Raw genomic sequence first — 13710 nt, forward strand, 5'->3', positions numbered from 1 at the left:
TCAATGGGTATCGTCCCCAACTCATGCCAGGGGCCTGGTTCTCTCTTTTGGTATCCCTGTCATGAACCTTGTGACTTTGCCTCCTGTCTTCTCTGACCACTCTCCAATACTCTGTGATGTTATGTTGCCATGCCCTGTCCCTGTGTGTGAAGCTCCAGCTACTAGGTTCAGAGCCCTGGATGCAGAAACTGTCGCAAAGTTTGTGGACTGCATGTCTGTAAGGTTAGAGACCTTTAACCCAGATCCATCTAACATTGATCACTTTTCACAACACTTTGATTTACTTTGTAATCAGGTCCTGGACATGGTTTTATCCCTTGAGGTCCACGTGGCAGGGGTGACGTGGTGCTCACTTCTCACCCCAGCCACGTGGACCTCAAGAGATAAACTATCAATCCTGCTCAATGGTCAACTTCCCTGGCGGGGTCACCCATGAGGACAGTGGGAGGGTTACATTTTTAACTTGTTAGTATTTCTGCTTGGATTTGTTGTCAACTCACCATTCATACTTCTTTCAACCAATTTGTTGAAAGAAAGAACAGAGTGCTTTTTACTCTCCAGAAAAGAATCATCTGACTTCTTTTTGTCTCTTTGTTTGCTTCTCTCTGAAGATGGCAACCATTTCTCTGAGGATTGTGTTGTTTCTGGATCTCAGAGACTGCCCCGGGCCCTTTTCTCTCCACGTTATACATCTTCTTTATTGCTTCTGCTGTTCTAGCTGCAGCCGTGCCCACATGTGGGTCAGAGAGTCTGCCTTTGCCATCCAAAGATTTGACCTGATTTCTAAGCGAAGCAATCAGTGGACCCGTGGGCACGTGTCGGTCTGCGCTGGTCTCCTCCGCCTCAACCTTCCCACACACAGAGCAGCTCATGCAGCTCCTAAGCTGCTGGACTGAGTTAAAAAGCTGAACAGCTGCTGGTGGCCCACCAGATGTGGGCTATGAACCAGAAACATCCTATCCTGTCAGTTCCCATGTTTCAGTGCTTTTTGTGTGTTTATACATCTACATGTGTGTTCACAGGGAGGTTCAGTGTTCATAATGGTGTCATTTATGTTTGAAATATAGAAGAAAAAAAACTGATCAAATCTTTGTTAGATTAAGAAAATCTGATGTTTTGGTTCCTTTAGATTCTATTTATTTATTTATTTATTGCATCGTTTTGAATTCTTTTTTTCAATCTACAGCTCCACAAATGAAAAATTTTCTAAATTAGTCTTTGGTGAGCTTTGACTTTTATAAACTTACGGAGTTGTCATCAGCGTTACTTTAAAGCTGATGCACTCGTTTCAGCACGGAGAATTTAGCTTGAGGACAAAGTACCTTCAGTTCTTATTTCCAGATATTTGGACATGTCGCCTCAGACTGGAAAACAGCAAGGTGACTCTACCACTGACTGTTTACTTTGAAATGCTGATATTTTATCTCCGACAATAACGCAAGCCTGGAGGAGTTGCTAATGCTAACAGCTATCTTCCAGTAGCTGAGTTGTTCTGATGTTTCCTGGACGCTAAACCAACAACAGCCTTCCATCATCAGTCAAGATGAGTGAGCAAGAGACAGTGTGACGTAGATCTGTCAGGCTTTTCCAATCTAGAGTTTCACCGTCTATTTTCTATCGGAAGCTAATGCAGGAGATAGGTGTAGGAGACTATTTTCATGTTCAGCCTGTATGACAAACTCAGTGACTGGTTATAATCAGAAATAATATTTAAAAAAATCTTTTTAAGTGAACTACACCTTTAAACTCAGAGTGACCGTTCATTAAAAAAAATAATAAGTAAAAAATTGTTTCTCAGTGAATGACCTCTTAACTCATTCACTGCCATTGACGACTTAAGTCGTCATTTTAGATCCAACCATTCACTGCCAATGATGACTGAAATCGTCATTTGCATTTTTTTTACGGTTTGGGCATCGGAACGAGCCCCCGCGCTGAGAGAACAAACATCTCAGCTCTGAAGCCGATCTTCATCTGCACACGTCACATGATGTCACACCCTGTCCTGTCTCCCCATTCTGTTCAGTCCTGTGTCCATGTTAATTGCTCCCACCTGCCTCTCGTCTCCCAATCACCCAAGGTCCCAGTTCCTCCTGTATTTAAACCCTGTTAGTCCATTTTGTCTGGTTGGCTCATTGTTTCATTGTCCTGCATGTTCCTGATTAAAATCCCTGTTTTAATGCTCCTGTCTGTCTGCCTGCCTGCCTCCTTCTTCACCCGCATGTGGATCCTCACCTCCGTTTCACTCACCAGCACGCCTGACACATGATCAGGAAGCAGAACATCCATGTGTTAGGAGATCATTTTGGGCTGTCCCTGTAAAAAAGTGAGGCGCGAACCGGAAAAGCTTCTGTCGATCACAATTCAACAATGGGTTATGAAAGAACGGATAACGCTCGAAACACGCGGATTCTTCCTGATGTGAGAGGTGAGTCTCCGCTTTCTTTTGGTTGTTTTGGCGTCGACATCTTCCTATCGTGCAGCATTCTGTGACTCTTAAAAAACAGTAAAAACTGAGAAACGCTGGCAGCGAATGGCTTTACCGATCAGGAAACGGCTGGCAGTGAATGAGTTAAATGATTTCTGATTAAAGGGATTTTTTTCTTAAAGTGACAGTGTGTATTTTTCCTGGCGATAGGGGGCAGTAGATACCAAAATTGATGCAAGAAAGCAGTATTTTTGTGTTGGAGTAAGACCTTACCAACAGATGCCCAGTAGGGTCAAAAAGCCCTGGGGAGTGCAAACTTCAGCAAAATAACGAGCACGTCAGACTCTCTGTCATCACTGGCAACAAGTGAAGAAGTAAATGTTTAAAACAACATTTAAGAATGATGAAAGTTTTATAACCATTTGTTGCAAATCAGTAACTGCATTTTGTCATCATGGGCTCCCGTAGAAGGAAACATGACATCTAATATGGCGTCGCCCAGAAACTTAGGGTGTGTCCAAATCCAGAGGAAGGATGCTTGTAAGAGTGCGATGACGTCACAGTGCAGGGACGAGTACTGTCCGAATTCCAAGAATACTCATTCTCGCGTCCTCAAATGCGTCCTCGCTCCGCCCACATTTCGAGGACGGGTCTGTTGTATCCTCACAGAACAAGGCTATCCCAGCATGCTTTGCGCGCCGGCTGTGGATTTTCAACAGGAAGAGAAAATGGGGAGAGCTACGAAGTTTTAAATGTAAGTTTGTTAAAAATTAGCCGTAGAAACCTAAAAAGCTTAAAGCGGTTCTGTTTATAGACATTTTTCGTTTGTATATTTGTTTTCTAAATTACATTTTAGGCAGAAATCAGCCAGAACGAGTTTGTATCGTGGGTCCCAGTTATTCCCGTGTGTGTGTGTGTGTGTGTGTGTGTGTGTGTGTGTGTGTGTGTGTGTGTGTGTGTGTGTGTGTGTGTGTGTGTGTGTGTGTGTGTGTGTGTGTGTGTGTGTGTGTGTGTGTGTGTGTGTGTGTGTGTGTGTGTGTGTGTGTGTGTGTGTGTGTGTGTGTGTGTGTGTGTGGCGAATTAAACTTGTCATTTGTTTTAAGGACAACGGAGCAAAGAAGTGTTTTTATTAAGCTTAGAGGTGAAGAGTGAAGCTGTTTACACATGACCACAGAAGTTCTTCTGTGAAAAGTAGTTTTAATGAAGTAAAACGTGTTTGTGTGAAGAATATAATTTTTATCTTCTCATGTGGATAAATGTAAAAATGTGTTTATTGCCTTTTTGACACCTGTGGTCTCTGATTTTCTCTGTAGGACTGCAGGTGTCCAGGGTCAGGAGAGGCTTTACCTGGTGGTCCTCCTGGGAGAGAGACCTTCTACTTTCATCATGTTAATGTTATTTAGCGGTTTGATATTTGAACACATTTATTAAAACAAATACTAATAACTCTTTCTGGTCATTGATTTTATCACCAATTTTATTAGATGTTTTTTGAACATGTTACATGAACAGAAAATGAAAAGATGGTAATTAGACAAGATTATTTATAATAGGTTAAACTTATTTACAGATCAAAACCAGTATGGACCAGTTATGTACGGTTAAAGCAGGATTAACCTGAGCGACTCTTCCTGGATCATTTATTTAAACTGAGTGAGCAGGAAGTCTTTAACAGTGCAGCTGGATCTGCTGCAGGAGGATCCAGACGTGGATGGAGGGCTGGAGCAGACCCGTGGCTGGACGTTTCTGGTCAGAGGAACATCATCCAGGACAGTCTGCAGAGAGCTTTAGGATGCTTCCTCTCACTGTCCACTCCATCGTCCATCTACTGGGCTGGCTCAGATGACGGCTGTTACATCTCTGTGAATGACTTGCCTGTTAACAGTAGTGGTGGTCTGCTGGTACCTCCTCCAGGACAGAGCACCACTGACCTCCTCCACACACATCTTCCTCACGCTCATCCTCCAGACCCACAACTTCACCAGCACAGAGGCAGATGTGCAGCACAGTGCATGCTGACCTGTAATAGATTAAATAAGAGTTTGGTTTTTTATAGAAAAATGTAAAACAAAACATAACCTGCAGTACACTGGTTCTGTTCAGTTTAAAGTAAAGCAGCAGGGAAAACTACAGAGAATTTACATTTTTAAGACAAATCTAATCATTGTTAGGCTTAAGTTGAATAAACAAAGGCATATTGAAAACACTTCAATGCTATTTTATTAAAAAGCCTGTTTTTTGAAAATGCTTTACCCTCATTTGATGCAAAATAAGTTCTAAGGTCCAATTTACATTAGAAAACATCCTACTGCATTCAACATTTATAATAAATGTGGTTTATATTAGTTACCTACATGATAATACTCTGTAGTAATGTGTTGTGTACGTTTAACAAGTTCATTCTGTAGCTTAAAACTTACATGAAACCATCTAAAGTTAACATGTAAGTCCTGAAAGCTTGTAGAATAAACAAAGTTGCTTTACCTGAAAACTGTTGTGAACAAACGCTGCTGATGGACGTGAAGCTGCTGTAGCTCCTTAATATTCCTGCTCCATTTTCGCTAGCTTTAGCATGTTTCCTTTGCGTGTAGCTGCCGCCACGGCTGTGATGGGACCTACAGGCCACATAGAGGTGAAGGCTAGACTGTCCGAATTCAGAGCCGCTGACTTCCGGTTTTAGCGGTCTTCAAGGACCCGGCCTTGCTAGACCGGCGAGGACCCGTACTCATAAGCATCCTTCCTGTGGATTCGGACACACCCTCTGACCCCCTCCCATGTATTTTAGACCCGATTTGTATGGTTATGTTGCGAAGCCGCCAATACTTTTCAACAACTGGGCTTCATTTCATTCATTTTTCACAACATTTTGATGGATTTTTCCAGAAATTAATGGTAAAAACTACACATTGTCTCTTTAAGATTTAGGTTTCCCATTTGTAAATATCTTGTGATGAGAAAGTTGAAGATCAATCCTTTCTGAACTTAGTTTGTTCTTTTAGATTTAGAATTTTTTTAGGTGAGTGGTTAGGCCTGCAGTTTTCCTTATGCTCCATTTCCCTCTGGATGGTTGTTAGGGTTAGGGTTGTAATTACATGATGAAACCTTTTTAATTGGCTTCTGTTAAGAAGGAGAGTCGACCAGTAGCAGTTATTGTCGGAAGTCCATTTAAACTAAATTTTTTACATCCAAATGACTTCACTCAGCTGCAGCCGCATTCATCCCAAGCCAATGTATCATCCGAGATTTTTGTGTTTCTCGTGCAGCTAAACTAAAATCTTCATGGTGTCCTTTGCACTTAGCTGGAGTGCCTGGCTTCTTATGTCTCTTTTGACTCTTTTATTCCTCCATAGCCCATGCTGCATGCCTCTCAGTCCTCCTCCATTCAAGCCCGCTCGTTCTCACCTCCGCTCTGTCTATCTGTCTGCCCTGTAGACATTCTTTTATCCTCTCATCCCGCTGTCTCCCCCTATCTCTCTGTGCCTTTACTTGGCTGCTTGCTTTATAAATAGCTCGGCCTAGATTACAGCAGCTGCAGTGGCTGTGGCACTACAATTTGGTTTTGGCTGCATGGGCCAAGTGAGGTAGCCTGTTGGCACGAGAGGCTGGCAGCAAACGGATGAAACAAGCGTGTTTGTGTTTAGACGCAGCCATGTGAAGATCATGGGAGTGATACAGCTGCTGTCTGTCTGCATCCCTGCAATGGCCCGACTCTCAAGTTTGAATTAGAATATTTTTACTTTGATTTGTGTGCTTTTTACATCACAGAAAGCGCACAAAGAACATGCTTTTAATAGCTTTTCTGTTTTTTGGTGGAATGCAGAAGTGTGTGTTTATTATTTCCTTTTGCACGTGTGTGTGTGTGTGTATTAATATGTGTGTATGATGATGCATTAACGAGCCCGCTGTGATGATCCACTGCCCTGATTTTCCCCCTCTGCTCTTCTGCAGAGCTCCAACACTGAATACAAATTCTGCTCATCACTGAGTTTGATCCTTTTGAGCGTTTCTGCTGCTGCTTTCCTGCATTCCTCCTCTCTCGTCTCCTGGAACAGGCATCATGCATGTCAGAAATTCTACCTTTGCATCAGCTGCATTCCTTGTTTGTTTTTTTGCACTGTTAGTGTATGCATTTATTCATTTAAGACACAAGAAATATGTAAAATATTTTTATTAATAATTGTTTTGGTAAGTCTAAACACATTTTCAGTTTTGTGCATGGTTTAGCATTAGACTTTAAAAATAGACTCGCTGCTTCACTTGTGGGTTAACAGCTTAAGCAAATGGATTACGCTTGAGGGAATAGATCTGTTTTAGGAAATGCACTTTGGGGAGCTGTGAGACATATTTTCTATCTTTCAGACAGTAGCAGGCTTGCTGTTTCTTGGTGCAGAGCTGTAACTACACATGCACTGCAGTCTCTGTAAACCCAGCAATCATTATTGTAAATGATGAAATGTTAATGTATTTGGCAGGAGGCTAAGTATTTAAATTTAATCTGAGATGTTTTCATAATGGAGCGGAGGTTTATCAGTACCCAAATACCTGCAAAGTACACAAATGGATATTAAGATGATTCTTTTGATCCTTTTTCTGAATAATTAAAAGGCAAAATTATCCCTGACAACTTAGAATATTTCATTTTAGATTAAATAATCAGAAAGGGATTGTACATTTAAGGTGGAAGAGATAGTTAAAGCAACCTGCTCCAGTTTAAAGTAACGGAGCTTAGAACTGACTGAATTAATGAGCTAAAAGTTAGCTACAGTACAGACAAGATTAAAGTGGATTAGTCTACTGTTGTCTTCTACCCCTATTTCCTGCATTAGCAACCAAAAGATAATAGGTGGGGAAACGCTCGGGTCAGAAAAAGCCACACAGATCTACAAAACTAAAAATTAGCAGTCATGGACTCACCCATCTTGACTCATCGTCGCAGAAGACTGTGTTGATTTAGTAGCTAGGAGAGAGCAGAGCACGTCTTGGCTGGTAGAAGCTAATTGTTAGCATTAGTAACTCCATCACAGGGCAAAAATCCTTCAGGAATTAGTTATTCATGTAGGAGTGGGGTTTGACAAGTTTTTAATCAATATCAATGCCATTGTTGATTCTGTCTGTCAATCCAATTCCTTTTAAATTCCCGAGAAGTTCAATAGATGGCAAAAACTAATTGCAAACGGTCTCCTGCATTATGACTGTTAGTTTCTTCATGATGAATAATCAATTATTCCTGGTATAATTTAGACAGATCTTTCCAAATGTTCTCTTTTATTTTCCTTTTGAAGGCAGAGTCGTCTTCTTGTTCAGTGTAATGTTGCTTTAGCTTTTGCAAAATGGGCAAAATCTCACCACAGGTCAGACTTTAGTCTTTAGAGTCTGGTTGTCATGTTCTGTGTCCCTTTGTTCCCCAGCCCCTCCAGTTCCCACTCCAGGTTCTCCTTTTGTGTTTCATAGCGCCCTCATGTGTCCTTTGTCTGCACCTCATTTATGTGTCTCCTGTGTTCCTTTACCCCAAAATTCCACTACCTCCGCTCCGCCACGAACTCTGCAGCAAAATCGGTCCCGTTGTAGTCAATCAGAGCTGTTCCACTACTGCGGCCGTATGGCGCAGTGGGCCGCCTGCCGTTCCGCCATCCGGCAAAAATAGGATCGGTTCTATTTTTGCCGGATGCCGGAGCACCTCCGCAGTCAATGGACAGAAATCACAACCGCCCAACAGGAAAGGGAGCAAGCACAACTTCTGTTATTTCACAATAAATCGATAAACAAAAGGCGTTTTTTGTTTCATATGCACAGGTTCAACAACTTTTAACAACTATCAATGGCGGCTGAACTTTAAATGCACAAAAATAAGCCATAAATACAGTTTCTACTATCAAAGTAGTCACACTTTGTTGATCCAAACACTGCTGATCTCTCAACACAAATGATGGGCAGATTAAACAGTTCATTTCGATGCTTCTCCCACACAACGGGTGTTTGGATCTAACTTCCGCGTTTAGTGCTCGGACTGTATCGCAAGATCTCGAAAATCCAGCGCATGCCTGTTTGCGCACCTCAGGCCTCCGCACCGGAGCGGAGCCGTTGTAGAGCGGGTACCAGTAAAAATTGAGTTCGGAAGCGAGCGGCTGCGGAAGGCGGGGTCGGAGCGGAGGTAGTGGAATCTTGGGGTTAGTCTTCTCCAGTCACCCCTCTGCAGTCACTCATCCCTCTGCAGTGTTTATAGTTTCAGCTTTTCATTTTTATTAGTCTCTTTAATATGTTTTGTCCCACCGGTTTTTGTAGTTCTCCTTCCCTTTAGAATTTTAGTTATATGGTTGCTTTTCTGTTTTTAGGTTCACTCTTTGGTCATGTTAGTTTCTTCCCTGATTAGTCATTGCTTTCACCTGGTCCTCCCCCCACACTCCACACACCTGCAGCTCATCTGCCTCCCATTATGCCCCAGTGTATTTAAGTCCTGTCTTGTCTCTGTGTCTTGTCGGTCCATTGTTGCTGTTTGTGGTAATTCTGTCAGTCTCTCATTCCTAGTCTCTAGGGTTTCTCGTGTCTCAGTTGGATCTCTAGTTTATTTTGGATTTTGGACATTTTTGGACTTTGGCTCCCTGCCCCTGGATTTATTCTTCGTTTCATCCTTCAAAATTAAAGGATTTTACTTTACATCATCTCCTGCCTCGTGTCATCCTGGGTTTCTACACTTTGGGTTCTAGCATCCCTCCAAAATGTGACACTGGTAGTGTGGAGGTCTCTATGTAAGGCAATTGGCCCTAACGTGATATAAAAAGTTAGCTGATTAGTTACCTGCAGCATTAATAGGAAAGGACGTGCAAACGTTAGCGCTGCGTAGAAAATCTCTACTCCAGAGAGGGTCAAAACCACAACATTCATTTGAAGTTATTGCGTATTTTCTGCATAAATGCTTTTGCATTTTCATAGTTTCCTCTGTTTGATGAAATATCTAAAAGATAGTGCAAAGTTCATTTCACTACCTTTGTAAGTATTGTGAGTTCTCCTGTTGTCATCCTTCCTCGTAAAGTGAAATTAAACTTTCGAGCGTTTGGGCTGCTTGGGCGCCATGTTTCCTGTTGAGTAAATGTGTAAACTACGCAACTTGCATGGTGACGTCATTTGCGCCGAATGGAATTGATAAGAGAACTATTTGCAAAAATAGCAAACAATTCCTATGAATTGAAAAAGTAGGAACTTGTTGACAAGAACCGGTTTTCGATTCCCACCCCTATATTTGTGGAGATAAAATATCAACGCTTGCAAACCAAAGAGTAATTGGAAGAGTTGCTTTGCTGTTAGCCAGTCAAAGGTGAGGTGTTTGAATGTCATGAATATAGGGAGCCTAAGCCACACCCATCTACTTCTGGACCATGAACAAAAAAATGAATGCAAGTTATTGGGGCTAAAAATGCCATTTTCTAATTCCGCTTGTCATGTGCCATGGATTTCACAATTGATGTCCGTGAATTTTAAATACGCATTTGGATACCATGAACACACTCATTTCACACACTGCATGTGTGAAAAGAGTGTGGCAGTGATTTAAGAGCTTTCTGTTAAGAATAAAACTTCCCATTTTGTGGAGTTTTGTTTTTGGTTTGCAGGCTGAGACTTAACAAAATTGTGAATGAGGAGAAGAGAATGAGAATAAAGGGAAGGAGGAGGAAGAGGAAAGCTTAGTGAATGAGGGCAGGGAAGAAAAGTGCATCATCATAGATTGATCCATTTAATTATCAGGCGCTGCAGACAGAATGAGAGGAACGCATTAACACCAAAACCAGTAAAGTCATACTTTACACTGCATGGTCTTATGCCCAGGGAACTTCATGTATTTTAATCAGTAAACTGCAGATTTCAGCATTAACCCTCTGGAGGCAGGCGTTGCAGATTTGCAACGTTAAAACCTACCTACTGTACCTGGTCACTCCACATTCGCATTTTTTAACTCAGAAATACCCCTGAAGCACTGCTGGACTGACCATAGGGCATAGCGGGCAACTGCCCGCTGGGCCGACCCTTTCATCTTTTATGGGCCGGTGTCTGTTTTTTTTTTTTTTTTTTTTTCCCTGGCCTCTAGTTGTTGCAGACAACTTGTCCGCGCCGCCCCACGCGACGCCTCATAAAAGTTGGTGGATTGGCCAATTGGTAATAATACACTCTGGGCTGGACCAATAGCCAGAGGTCTGATGCACCCGCCAGTTGTTTGTGAATCTCAGTAAACAGACAGACGAGCTTTACAAAATGGAGAACAAAAAACGGAAAGGAGGAGCGGAGGCAATTCGACTAAAAAAGAAACTGGCCCTTCAGGCTGGCTGATGCTGGCACATGTGTTAAAATCTCACAGTTGTTTGGTAGTGAAGGTTCAAGTAAAATCAATTTAGGAAGTGATGGAGCCTCAGCCCAGCGACAGGTTGGAGAAGAAAAGAGGGAGGAGGAGGAGAAACCCGAGCCGGTGTTGTGCCATAAATTGACTCGCTGCCAAAAAATGATTAGCCACCGTGGGATCGCGCACGGTTAGGTAATTGCATTTCTAGACAAAATTCCCCAGGATTTCGCCCTAAAACTCAGCATATCTAGCAATATGGACATTCAGAAAGCAAAGATAACCTCTTCCGGTACTTAAACAGATGTTTATCGCGGATATTAGTGTGGCAGTGTTTGTGGCACCCTGCGCGGGAGTACGAGGACGTGCTTGTGGAAAGAGGGAGGAAGATGTGGCAGTGTGAGCATCCTGTCACAATGTCTTGATTGATCTTGCACCCTGTATAGTTGGTCAAGGGGATGTTCCTTTGGCTGACTGGTTAGAGCGTATGACTCTCACCCCGGAAGTCTAGGGATCGAATACAATCCGGGCTGTCGTTTATCCACCTTGCCACGTTATATTTTCCAGTTCGGAAGTTGTTTTAAGTGTTGTTTTAAACGTTCACAATGAGGATATATTAATCCTTTTTGCAATATTTGCGATTGAAAGATGGTTTGTGGTAAGAACTGGCTTTCTTTATGTTACAGCCTTGATACTAAAAAAATAAATAATGTAAAATGGCACCCTGTATTGAATGTAAACGTTGTATAAATGTAAATAAACAATTCTCCAGCGATTTAATTTTTTCCCCTTCCTTTCTTTAGTCCACTTGACATGGAGCCACAGTTAACTAGTTTGGGGCACATTTTTTCTTGGAAAAATAGTATTTAAACTGATCAAGCTTTGGCTTTACAATGACACTGTGTAAGTTGCTAAACATTACGTTGCTCTATTTAAAAGTAACAAGATAAAAGCTCTTCAGCACATACAATTGAGATTGGTCACTTGCCAAATAGACTACACCCTCCCGTTTACCTATAAGAAACGCCTCAAAATATCTTTAAATTCTTTATTGATGATTTAATTGTAGACAACTAAAATGGCATTTTACTTGCCAAAAAGTGATTGAATCGCTCAGATTTTCATGGAGGCTAAAATTGACCAAATAAGGGTTTTATGTATTATCTGTTGATGTTACTGTACTCATACTGCCTACTGTATCATCATAAACACCCCAAAAATGGCAACAAAAAAAAAGATAATTTCCCTTGCCAAAATTGATTACAGTGTCCTGGTCACGTGTAAAGGGTTACATTTACCTAAATATTACCTTATTTATTATCTCTTGATGTTATTAGTGCCATCACAGGTTGCTGGGTCTCTTCATAAACACCTCAAAAATGGCAACAAATGATCATTTCCCTTGCCAAAAATTCATTACAGTGTCCTGGTCACCTGTAAAGGGTTAAATTTACCTAAATATTACTTTATTATCTCTTGATGTTATTAGTGCCATCACAGGATGCTGGGTGTCTTCCACATTCATAAACACCTCAAAAATGGCAACAAATGATCATTTCCCTTGCCAAAAATTGATCACAGTGTCCTGGTCACCCATAAAGGCTTAAATTGGCATAAATATTACTTCATTTATTATGATGCTGGGTGTGTTCCACAATCATATTCGAATAAACATGAAAATATTCCGTCCGAATATCTGTTTCTTGTTATAAATATAACAGCTAGAAGGATTTACAGTTAAAATAGGAGAAACATTTCAGGAAACTATTGTCAATTAACCACAGAAATAGGGACTAATAACATAAAGAGATAATAAATAAGGCAATATTTAGGTAAATTTAACCCTTTACACGTGACTCCCCAGGAAGGGTCGTAACACCACTTGCCTCATGCACATAAGTGACCAAAACAAAGCAGCATGGAGACACTCCGTCTCCAACCACCTCTCAGGCAGCAGCCTGCACTCCCAAGTTCTACACGTCACCAGAACATAAACAACCGCAACACAATAAAAGCAGTGTTATACAAAATGGAAGGCCTGTAGTGTTTATTCTCTTACAGTAACAACTTATCAATTTTTTGGAGGAATTTATTTAAGATTTTTTGGTTTTTATTAATTGTGCAATAGAAAAATAATCGCTAGATTAATCATCTAAATAGTCATTAGAATAGTTGACTATTCGATAAAATAATCGTCAGAATAATCATTTTAAAAATAATCATTTACCCCCAACCCTACTTTTTTAGAATACCAGGATAGGAAGGATGGTGTAGGTTTACGTTTATTAGATTGATACATAAATATTACCAATAAGAAAGTGTACGTTGGTGTGTGTCAGAAACAGCGTAAGGCTTAATGTCTTTTCCAAAAAAAACCAGGTGATGGGCCGGTCTCCAATCAAAATGCCCGGGCTGAATTTTTGTCCCAGTCCAGCCCTGCCCTGAAGGACTTAGTTGTTTGTCCTAAACTTATTTTGAGCCTGAGAGGGTTAAATGTTAGGGAATATCTAGGTTGCAGGGGAATGTTTCTTACACAGAACTCCATTGTGTTGCAGATGAAAGAATCCCAGAACAAATATCAGCTAAAACACCCAGCCAGGTTGGCTCAGAGGAAAAGGTGTAAGCATCAGCAAGCATTTGCTGCACTCTTGATTTTCTTCAGGAAAAGGAGTACATTTCTGCAGCTTTCCATTGACTCAAACCTTCTTTTAAAAGGGCCAAGTGAAAATGGTTCTCCAACACGGCATAAATAAATAAAGACCCTAGTCAGGGAGCTAAAAGTACTTTAACTTCTTGAAAACAGAAGAGATTTAAAACAGAAGATGACACTGCCGTGCTCCTCTGTTACCTCCGAGTGTGTGGTTAATGAGATGTGGAGATGATTTGGGAATAAAACCCAAATCTGTCACGCCGCATCTCTTTTTGTGTCTGTACCTTCAACTTGAAGAATTAAAGT

General features: G+C 41.3%; 1 protein-coding gene and 1 long non-coding RNA gene across 3 annotated transcripts in view; one reads left to right on the forward strand and one right to left on the reverse strand.

The window, feature by feature from the left end:
• The window catches only part of rcan3 (regulator of calcineurin 3), a 59911-nt gene that overhangs the window by 14327 nt on the left and 31874 nt on the right, over positions 1 to 13710 (forward strand). The gene's annotated exons all lie outside the window — the stretch shown is intronic.
• On the reverse strand, positions 3364 to 5603 carry LOC139063894 (uncharacterized). The gene is made up of 2 exons (XR_011517202.1): positions 4913 to 5603; positions 3364 to 4448 (listed from the first exon to the last, which is right to left on the reverse strand). It is a non-coding gene; the product is annotated as an uncharacterized lncRNA (long non-coding RNA).

This window comes from Nothobranchius furzeri, chromosome 18 (genome assembly GCF_043380555.1).
Source record: "Nothobranchius furzeri strain GRZ-AD chromosome 18, NfurGRZ-RIMD1, whole genome shotgun sequence".
In the NCBI taxonomy this organism is placed as follows: Eukaryota; Metazoa; Chordata; class Actinopteri; order Cyprinodontiformes; family Nothobranchiidae; genus Nothobranchius; species Nothobranchius furzeri.